Raw genomic sequence first — 10,358 nt, 5'->3', positions numbered from 1 at the left:
TTCTTAGCAAGCTCCCTCAGAAAACAGTGAACTGAATTTCCCAGATACAAAATTAGGGCTGGCTCTATTGCCTTGGGCAGTAAAGTCTTCCCTTTATCCACTGAAGCAGTGCTAATGAAAGCATCTCCACACTGCCTCTGGATGCTGCTAGATTGTAAAACCACTTGCGATATTTCCAGAAAACATCTCAGGCAGCTTTGCACTAAAACCTTGGCTCCAGACCTCACAATGGAAATACAATGGAAATCAGTAGGACTGTTTGTGGGACAAAAAGAAGGAATTTGATGCATTCATGTATTCATTTAAGGCTAACACGTGAAACATGAGATTTCTGGATGCTGTACAGCAGCCATTTAAAATATTGCCTGCTTGTTTTCTTATTACCATAAATATCTTTTACAATATTAATGAAATTAATAGTAAGTCGGAATGTACAGACATTCAGTGAAGGAACCAAAACACTGTGCCAGGAGGGAGGGATAACAGCTTTCTTTTTCTATAAATGGGGACCAGCCACGAAAACAAAAAAATGCCAGGAGGCGAACTGGAGGAAGATTAGGAAAACAGTTCCTCCAAACCATAGCTCTGAGAAGCCTACAGCCGTGGTTTATCTCCCACATCCACATCTCATGGAACATGAGCCTGGCAGAGGGAAGGCCTGTTAGCAGCCTCCCTAGGGCTGGCTCTGTGATGGTGGCAGATGGCTGCTAGAATCCAGAAGGCTCTGTGAGGTGGCAAGGCCGGGAGCTCTCCACCATGCTGCTGGGGAGGTTTCTGTGTAGCACAGAGCTTGCAATACAGAGTATTATGCATTTACATAACAAAAATAAAGGAATTTAGCAGCTGAAAGCATGATATCTTGGTTTTAATAGGAAGGAAAACCACAGTTATGTAGTGTAGCTGAACATGTTCTGCAGGCAGACCAAAAATGTTCAGATTGCCTCTCTGAGCCAGCTATTGTGTTTTAAAGCGAGGAGATCAAGATTTATAATCTCTCCCCAGTCTTTGAAAGCTTCTTGTCCTGCAATGCCAGGGTCAGATGAAATGTAACACTTCCATAACTGGTGTTTCTCCAAAGACCATCTGAAACCAAGTCCCTGTCACTGTAATGTTTCTCATACCCCGTCTTTGACTCATCCTAGACTGATCTGTATCTTCCACCAGAGTAGTCATAGCTATCAGCAGAGACATTTTTTGAGTTCCTCTAATTGTGTTATTTGTCAGACATAACAATTAAGGAATCATTAACAGATAAATGCCACTCAGAGTCGTGCTCTGAACTTACTTCAACTTTTACCGCAGTATTTTTATGTTTACATGAAGAACAATGCTATACAGACCTTACTGAGTTCCCTTTAAGTTAGAGCTAAGTCTGTCTTACAAGTTAAAGAGTGAAAAATAGCTCAGAAGAGGTTTTAATAAGCATCTGAGCTGAGAGTTGAGGAAAGGAATGGCAAAAAGAACTCATATGAACAATTTGCCTATTCCCGTATGTATATTTTGGTATCAGGAAAAGATGAATCTCCATATTCAGACTTCCTCTTCACACACTCATCGTGTGACCCTTTGGAACAATCATTTATATCCACTATACAGTGCTTGACTACAACAGCTCTTATGTGTCTTTTAACAATAGAACCTTGGTGCAGACCCACCCTTTGACTCTGTTAACTGCATCTACAAACATCAAATCCTCCATTTTCTAACCTCTGACTGTTATCTTGACTGATCACAGGTGGCCAGTCATGTTTCAGTGAGTAAAGTTGCATTGGTATCTGAATATTAGTTAGCTATACTCACTGCTGCCTAAGCCCTACCTGAATCCACAAAGTAAGTGATGCACTGTACACATTACCAGAAGGGCATGAACCAGGAATCATTTTCAGAATATACTACCCATTTTGTTGTGTCTCCATTGTTCTGCATGTAACAATCAGATGCTCATTGGCTGGAGAGAAGCATCAGCTCAGGGCACTGCTACACAGTTGTGGAGATGTGTGCTTGAGGCACTACTTCGACAAATCCTAGAGTTACTGCAGCCTCTCTACTTACTTAATCACTCCCATTCACAGGTTCAGCCTCAAAACATACACAATTGCTTGTTCTGTGTTTTGTAGTAACGTATACATACACATCTGTAGATCCTATGGCTGAGAGCAAAAAGTCTAGAGAGCAAATGGTCCCCACCCACATCACTATGTATTCTGTTTTCATCCATCTCCCTGAACTAAACTGTGCCTGTTCAAGAAGGATACCTTAGTAGGCAGAGGCTGACAGGGAAACTCTGAGCTGCAGAGTAGAAAAGCAGCACCATCAATGCAGGACATAGCATTTTCCCATCAAGAATCACTGCACCACTGGAAAACAACTCATGTCATCTGCCTGAGCTTCTGCACAGCTACTGATGTGGTCCCACACCACATTCTTTTCTCTAAATCAGAAAGCTATGGATTTGAAAGGTGGACTATTTGGTGAATAAAGAATTGGTTGGATAGTTGTATCCAGAGAGTTGTGGTCAGCAGCTCTATGTCCAGGTGTAAGCTGTTCATGAGTAGTATTCCCCAGGGGTCCACCTTGGAACCAGTGCTCTTCAACATCTTTATCAGTGACCTAGGTAGTAGGGTTCAGTGCACTGCTGTGCCTCACACATAAGAAACATGCATCTAAGCACATTAGTGAGCTCTGCTAAAAGTTAGGCCTAACATTAATATCATTGTCTTCTATACTGAGTCCTCATGGGAAATTGGTTGATTACAATAGACTTAGGATTAGGTACTGTGAAAAAGAAATTCACACTGAATTTAGAAATAGTTGTGCAAGATCCACTGATTTTGTTGATATTTGCTCTGAGAGAGAGTGATGTGCTCGGGGGTCAAAGAAATTAGAAATCCATGACAATCCTCAGCCAGTATGCATACCATGAATTTTGCCCTCTCTCAGACATGACCTGAAACAGAAACAACACACATCAACTCTGGCTCTGATGTGACATCACAGCAAACACAAGTTGCTACCCTTGGTGGCTTAGAAGTCACTTTTGGGTCATTTACAACTGGCTGCTGTTATCATCTGCAGTAGTTGAGCATTCCTCAGCCTGTCATTAGTGTTTTGTTTGTGTGTGTGTAAAGAACTGCAGTGGAATGCCACAGCCTTAGCCTGACCATGAGATTTCACAATGCTCAGTGGCTCATACATATTCCAGGCATAAAATCTTCAACTCTCTGCCCTTGGTTTAGTCATTCGTGTATATACAGCTTCAGCAAAATTAGTGCTGTATCACAGGAACAGTCAGAATTTGAAGGATTTTTTCTCAGTAATAGTACAGAATATGTATATATGGAAGATATGCATATATGTATAGAAAGGCACAGCTTCATTTAGCAAAGCAACGTTTGCAATTTATTTATTAAAAATGCATAGAAAAACTGGAGCTGGTTTGCTTGTTGACATTCCCAGACATCCTAAGTTGGTATTGAAATGAGGCAGCAAAGGAAGTGCAAAACATCACAGAAAGTTATAACTTTTCTAAAATAGTGCATTGCAACCTCAGACCTGATATTTGAATTGTAACTTGAAATAAAGTAATTTGAAATATGGAAATAAATGCTTAAGGCATCTGAACATCCTTACGTCTTTCCTGCAGGGATGAAATGCGAGTCATAGGTTGTTATGAAAGAGTGCTGGAGTGAGCACATCGAGCACATCAAGGAAGGGAGGAAAAAGGAGAGATCAAAAAACTGAGGCTATGAAGTAACAGGGTTTTTAAATCTTTCTTTCTTTCTTGGGCACCTGCAGCCCTGCGACTATTCCGTGGGACTGTGTTCCTCCCAGTCATGCCGCTTAGATGGGATTGACTGACTGGCTTACCTCAGTTTCTATAAGAAATGAGCAAAAAATAAGCCATTATGAGTTTGTTTTCCTAGTGGCTGAGTAGAAATGTTTTTTGTTTCAGTTCTTGCACTGTCTAAGCAATTTAAAGTACTTCTTCTGCAGAGGATTACTTGGGAAAAGGCTAAGGAGCAGAGGAGAAGCTAGATGCTCTTGTAACCCTGAGGCCTGACCATTACAGCCAAGGCAGAAAGAGACATCCTAACTACAGGATTTGGACACTGTGTTGTTGTTGTGCCAAATAGTCACTGTACCCCTAAAATCAGGATGCAAAGGCAGATTTGAAGTGTCCTGCTCCTTTTGCCTCTCAGGACCTGAGGTGAGTACTGAAAGGACTTCCAGAACTGCACATACATAATGTCCAACTAATGGCTCCAAGGTGCCATTGCCCTTTTGAATGCTTGCCCTTAATTTTTAGCCCCGTAGTAGATGAAAAATATTTCATTCACAAGCGTAGGCTGGGAGCCAACTGGCTGGGGAGCAGCATTGCATAGAATGTCCTGGGAGTATGGACAAGGGTTGAATATGAGCCAGCAATGTGCAGCAAGGAAGCCAATGTATCCTCGGCTGCATTAGGCAGGATATTACCATCAGGTCAAGGTCTTCTCCCTCTCTTCAGCCCTGCTGAGACCCATATGCTCGGATGGTCCAACAGTGGCAGAAATTAAACAGAGGTTGTGGAGTCTTCATTACTGTAAATAATCAACCCCTGACTGAATGTGGCTCTGAGCAACCTGCTGTGGCTGGCTCTACATGAACAAGGGGCTGGACTAGATGTTCTCCAAAGGTATCTGTCAACTTCAAGTGCTCTTTGATTCTGTGACTTTCTAAAGATTTCGTTTTTAAATATTTTTCATTCACATTGTAGTTGCTGGGAAGCAATAAGCTTATCTGAATGTTTCAGTGACACAGCAGTAAGATACAATATGGTTCAGTGACACAGCAGTAAGATACAACATGGTTCTCTTCCAAGGGCTAGAATAATTCTAAATTTTCTAGGCTTTATAGAATGCTATGTATATTTTCACAGTCTCTTGCTGATGAACAGCTTTATTTGTATTTTAATATATGTGTTTTTCTAGAACTATATTTGGGCATTAAAATTTAGCAAGAGTTCTAAGTAAACACTTAGAAACATCCCTTGCTATTTGTCATGTTTTCCTGTTACAGAGTTCAGAGGTAAAATCACTCAGATTTTTTCAACTTTTAAGGGCAGATTCAGAACAGACCAAAGCAGTCGGAGCAAAACCATACTTATGTTTCCAGAGTGGCACAAAACTAGTCAAGCTTCACTTGTCTTTTGTACACACATACCTCACTTTTTTTTTTAGTGCACAGTTAGGAAGGTCAGTATTTTTTGAGGGACTGAGTAGTTCTAGATCCTCACCTTCACATATTCCCAAATCATTTCAGAATATGGAAATATTTCATATAACGTTAGCAGTCAGATGAGAAAACTCCCAGCTATTATCTACAGTGTCATACAAAATAATCAATGAAATAGTCTTTGTTTAGGATATTTGCAATGTAACATACTTCTGTGATCTGTATTATTTTATACTGTTAGACATATTTGAGCCACAATCAAGAAGGAAAGGACAAGTTCTTAACAGCTCTAGAGCTGACATAAAAAGAATAAAAAGACTCACAGGGCAGTTCTCAGGATACTCAAGAAATAAGTGCTGGAGGAGCATGTGCTATTTATCTTCCAAACATCAAGTCCTTCAACTATCAAAGTTAATAGACAGTCTGGATGGATGGACAACTAGATGAGTAAAAAAATGTGTGGCCAGGTTCAGAGGGCAGTTGTTAATAGGCCACACCCCGCCTGGATCCTGATAAGAAGGAGAGTGCTTCCTTCAGACTTCACATTGTTGGCTCAGAGTAACACCAACCCTTCCAGGCAGCATTTGTAGAGTTCCTTCAAATCCTAAACAGGCAGCACAATACATGTTTGAATAGAACCTAAGTCCCTTTGCTCCACTGTAGTATAAGTAGGGAGTAGCCTTCTCAGTGACTTCAAAGACAGCAGGAAATATTGAAAAGTTTTCAAAATGAAGAAACCTCTTCATCAGTGGCAACTAGCAGTGATTTATAAAACATTCTCCATCCGCATTGACAATTATCATAGAATCATAGAATCATAGAATCACAGACTCATAGAATGGCCTGAGTTGAAAAGGACCATAATCATCATCTGGTTTCAACCCCCTGCTATGTGCAGGGTCACCAACCACCAGACCAGGCTGCCCAGAGCCACATCCAGCCTGGCCTTGAATGCCTTCAGGGATGGGGCATCCACAACCTCCTCGGGCAACCTGTTGCAGTGTGTCACCACCCTCCCTCTGAAAAACTTCCTTGTGATATTTAAACTAAACCTCCCCTGTCTCAGTTTAAAACCATTCCGCCTTGTCCTATCACTATCCACCCTTGTAAACAGCCATTCCCCTCCTGTTTATAAGCTCCCTTCAAGTATTGGAAAGCCACAATGAGGTCTCCTTGGAGCCTTCTCCAAGCTAAACAAGCCCAGTTCCCTCAGCCTTTCCTCATAGAAGAAGTGCTCCAGCCTTCTGATCAACTCAGTGGCCCTCATCTGGACCCATTCCATGAGCTCCACATCCTTCTTGTACTGGGGGCCCCAGGCCTGGACGCAGTAGAATACACTTAAGACAAAACATTCTGTGCAATTGTTTCCTTGGATGGTCATATTTTGTTACCAAGACTTGTAGTCTGTTCTGTTGCTTAACTCTGCTCTGCTTGTGTTAACACAAATGACTACTTTCGTCACCAGTTGGCCAAGCTAAATGCAGAGTAAGGAAAACACATTTCCTGAGCTAATGGCAAGAACAAATAGACACAAAAGTGTATATTTACATGTTTCTCCATTGGGATACAAAGTTCAGAATAATTACCAGAAACACAGAAGATGCTGTTCTGGAGTTTTAATTAAAAACAAAAACAAAATAAAATGCACACAAAAGTTTTGAGTTCTGAAAAGAGAAATAAGTGCCATTCTTTTTGGTCATAAAGGTTAATAACTGTTATTAATGTGATGCATTTGTATCACTAAAATAATTTCTCTCAAACATTTTAAAATAATTTCTTAGATTTTAAGGAAAAAAATCCATGGGCCACTTTGTGTAGTCTTCCAAGCTTTGGTTGGCAGTTCAAAAATCTTGAAGTCAGCAGAAGTACTTAACATTTGTATAACTGAAATAATGAGGTTCTGCAAATATTACAACTTTGCAGTATATTGAAAGTCATTATTCAGTGGGGAAGGTAGCAACAACTTGACATTGGTTTTGCTCATGGCTTCATACTCATACACAGGACAGAGTATTCAGGACAGAAAGTTTTGCTGTTTTAAAAAGGGAGAAAAATCAGCGTGGCCCCATGACTTGAAGGAAATGCCCTGTGTGTGATAAGGGGTCTCTGAAAAAAGATAAAACCATGAAATGGTTCAGGACTGGAAAAGAGTGAAGGCATGGGGTGTATTTTATTGGTTTGTCTGGATATATGATTTGTTTGGAATGCCTCAAGAAAACCATAATTAATTTACTGGAAAGGTTAACATAGCGTGGTTGCGAGACATCATGTGTCTGAGCATATAACTGAAAGCTAGACTTTCTGCTAGGATGAAGGTCTGCAGTTCCAACTGCTATAAAGTTTTCCCAGAATAGGACAGTGTGGCTGAAAACCAAGTTACCTCCCAGGTAAATTCCACTGATGAAAAGATCTTGGCCTTTACTTTCGTTAGGGACATACTATGCTGTGGCACTTAAAGAAACAAAACAAACAGAAAAATTTCTCAATTAAAAATGTGAAAGGAACTAATTGTCTTAAGAGAATGAACATACAAGCTACAAGAAACAAAGATTTAGTCAACACAGACTTCAGTAGTTACAAGGTTTATTATACTGGAGCCATATTAAGCTCTCCGTGGTGTTGGTATTCTACATAAATGGTAGCAAATCAGTCTGACAAGTTTTTTTCTTTCCTAATCTGATCTTTATCGTCTACCTATTAGTTAAGTAGCTAAGATATAAATCATCTTGTGAAAATTAAGTGAAACAAGGAACATATTCACCTACTTTTGCTGAGAAGACTTGGTTGCATTTCCTCTTAGAGACATTTTGTCCAATAATATTCTAATAATATTCTAACAGAATAGATAACAGAAAGGATAAAGAAAGGAGAATGAAAGTTCTAAGTATAATTCCAATGAAGGGGAAAGATCCATCAAGAGCTCGTAGATTAGGGAAAGGAAAAGTAATTATAGTGTATTAAGTATTTTATTATTCCCATCCAATTGACTTGAACATTTACAGCAAGCCAGAAGCAAAGAAAATCTGTAATTGTTTCACAGCATTGATATTTTCTCTGGAATTGTTGAAAAGTACATAATAGTGCATTTGTCAGCTAAGATCAAGTTTTCAAGCAGCAGTTATTCATTTGAATTATAGTAGGACAGAACTTTTAAATTATAATGTAACCCACGAGTGCCCAGTCTCTTGGCTTGCCAGGGCCACATTCAGTGACTAGAAATTGTCTTGGACTGCATATATGTAGGTTGCTCCGAAAGTAACGCCTCCCACTCCTTTCAATGGAAATGACAGTAGATCCAAAGAGCATAATAACACAATTTGACAGAGCAAATTCTCAGCTACAAAACACAATTTTTCAACATAATCACCACAATTAGTTATGCATTTTTGCCAGTGATGAAAAGAGCCTGTTTGTCGCACTCATAGCAATCTGTCTCACTTCCACCACTGCTGAAACACACCACCCACCATCTCACTGTGCTCACATTCACTGTTTGGTCTTGATAACAATTAAGAAAGCACAAGTGAATGTCGATGGAAGAAGTTTTTTCCACATGGAGGAATTCAGGATCACACCTTTGCTTCACAGGCACTTCCAATTCAGATGCCATTTTGTCAGACTCCCCCTTTGTTGCCTTCCGTCACACTGCAACAATATGTAACGGAATATTGGTGGGAAGATTCACCTTCTGCTGCCCTATCACCAGTATCCACCTCTGGTGTCATGGGCCAACATAATAGAACAGAAGGTATAACTTTCAGAGCAGTCCTTGCAAAATACACAATATTGTTAATGTATAAGTAACAAAACACTTTAATTGTAAATATTTTTCTTAAAACGTTAAAAAAGAAGAGAGAGGAACAAAAATATAAAATGAGTAAGTTAATTGACCTTGTTTTTGTGAATCTGACACAGAAGTCTGGTTTGATGGCAATGGCTGCAATTCTTAGTGAGGTCTCAAGTTGTTCATAAGAGAATTTTGATGAAATTTTACCTTTCCCTTGAAGACATCCAAGGTCAGGCTGGACCAGGCTCTGAGCACCCTGATCTAGCTGTGGAATCCCTATTTGTTGCAGGGAAGTTGGACTAGATGACCTTCAAAGGTCCCTTCCAACTATAAGGATTCTATGATTCTGTCTTGCTATTTTCAAATTCCTGTATCAGAATGGAAAGCACAGCTGCGTATTCCTCACTGCTCAGAGCCACATGTTTAGCCAGTGTGTCAGCATGTGTACAGTTACGTGCCATCACAGGAGTCAGCACTGCACAGCACTGCCCTCCTCATGCCGTGTCTACAGTTGACACAGTGCTGATAGTGCACCAATGGTTTGACTACTGCTGAGCAATGCGTGTGTGCCCTGGGCTGCTCCATGGGGAACTGCCGCTGTCCTCATGGTGTGGGAAGGGGAGGCCACACTGTGAGCTGTGCTGGACCACATATGGCTTGTGGGCAGCAGGTTGGACATGCCTGATATAACCTATGTTTCAGATTTGGGGCATATCCATGACCAGCTCTCTTTGTGAGGTGCTTCTCTATTGCTGCAGGTCCTCATTGGGCAAAGAACCAGCACTGACGTCTGTGCTGCCTCTAGAAGATGAGGCTGGTGTTTCCAAAAAATCCGTATCTATCACGATTATTACCATGATCAGTAACAGTGTAATTCAACCCATTAGTAATTACTGCTCAAAACAATGTGTCTTCAAGATAACTGACTTATCTATAAATCTGCCTGCTAAGTTCTTTTTTAAACTGCTACTGGTATATGAACTGTACTGCCTGAGCACTTAGAGAAAAACTCAAAACTCAACTTCAGCTGCATAGCTGTCTTCTTCAAAGACTCATTGTTGGACATTCCTCACACTACTGTTTTATGCCAAATGCTCTATTATATAGAGCATTACATAACTGGGAATGTTTAGTCTGGGGAAGAGGAGGCTGAGGGGAAGACCTTATTGCTCTCTTCCATTACCTGAAAGGTGCTTACAGCGAGAGCGGGGTTGGTCTCTTCTCACTGGTGACAGGTGACAGGATGAGGGGAAATGGCCTCAAGTTGTGCCAGGATAAGTTTAGGTTGGATATCAGGAAAAACTCCTTTACTGAAAGGGTTGTTAAGCACTGGAATAGGCTCCCCAGGGAGGTGGTT

This window comes from Centrocercus urophasianus, unplaced genomic scaffold (assembly GCF_019232065.1).
Source record: "Centrocercus urophasianus isolate 14NV4802_14NV808 unplaced genomic scaffold, USGS_Curo_1.0 seq_11, whole genome shotgun sequence".
In the NCBI taxonomy this organism is placed as follows: Eukaryota; Metazoa; Chordata; class Aves; order Galliformes; family Phasianidae; genus Centrocercus; species Centrocercus urophasianus.
This window is presented reverse-complemented; position numbering follows the sequence as displayed.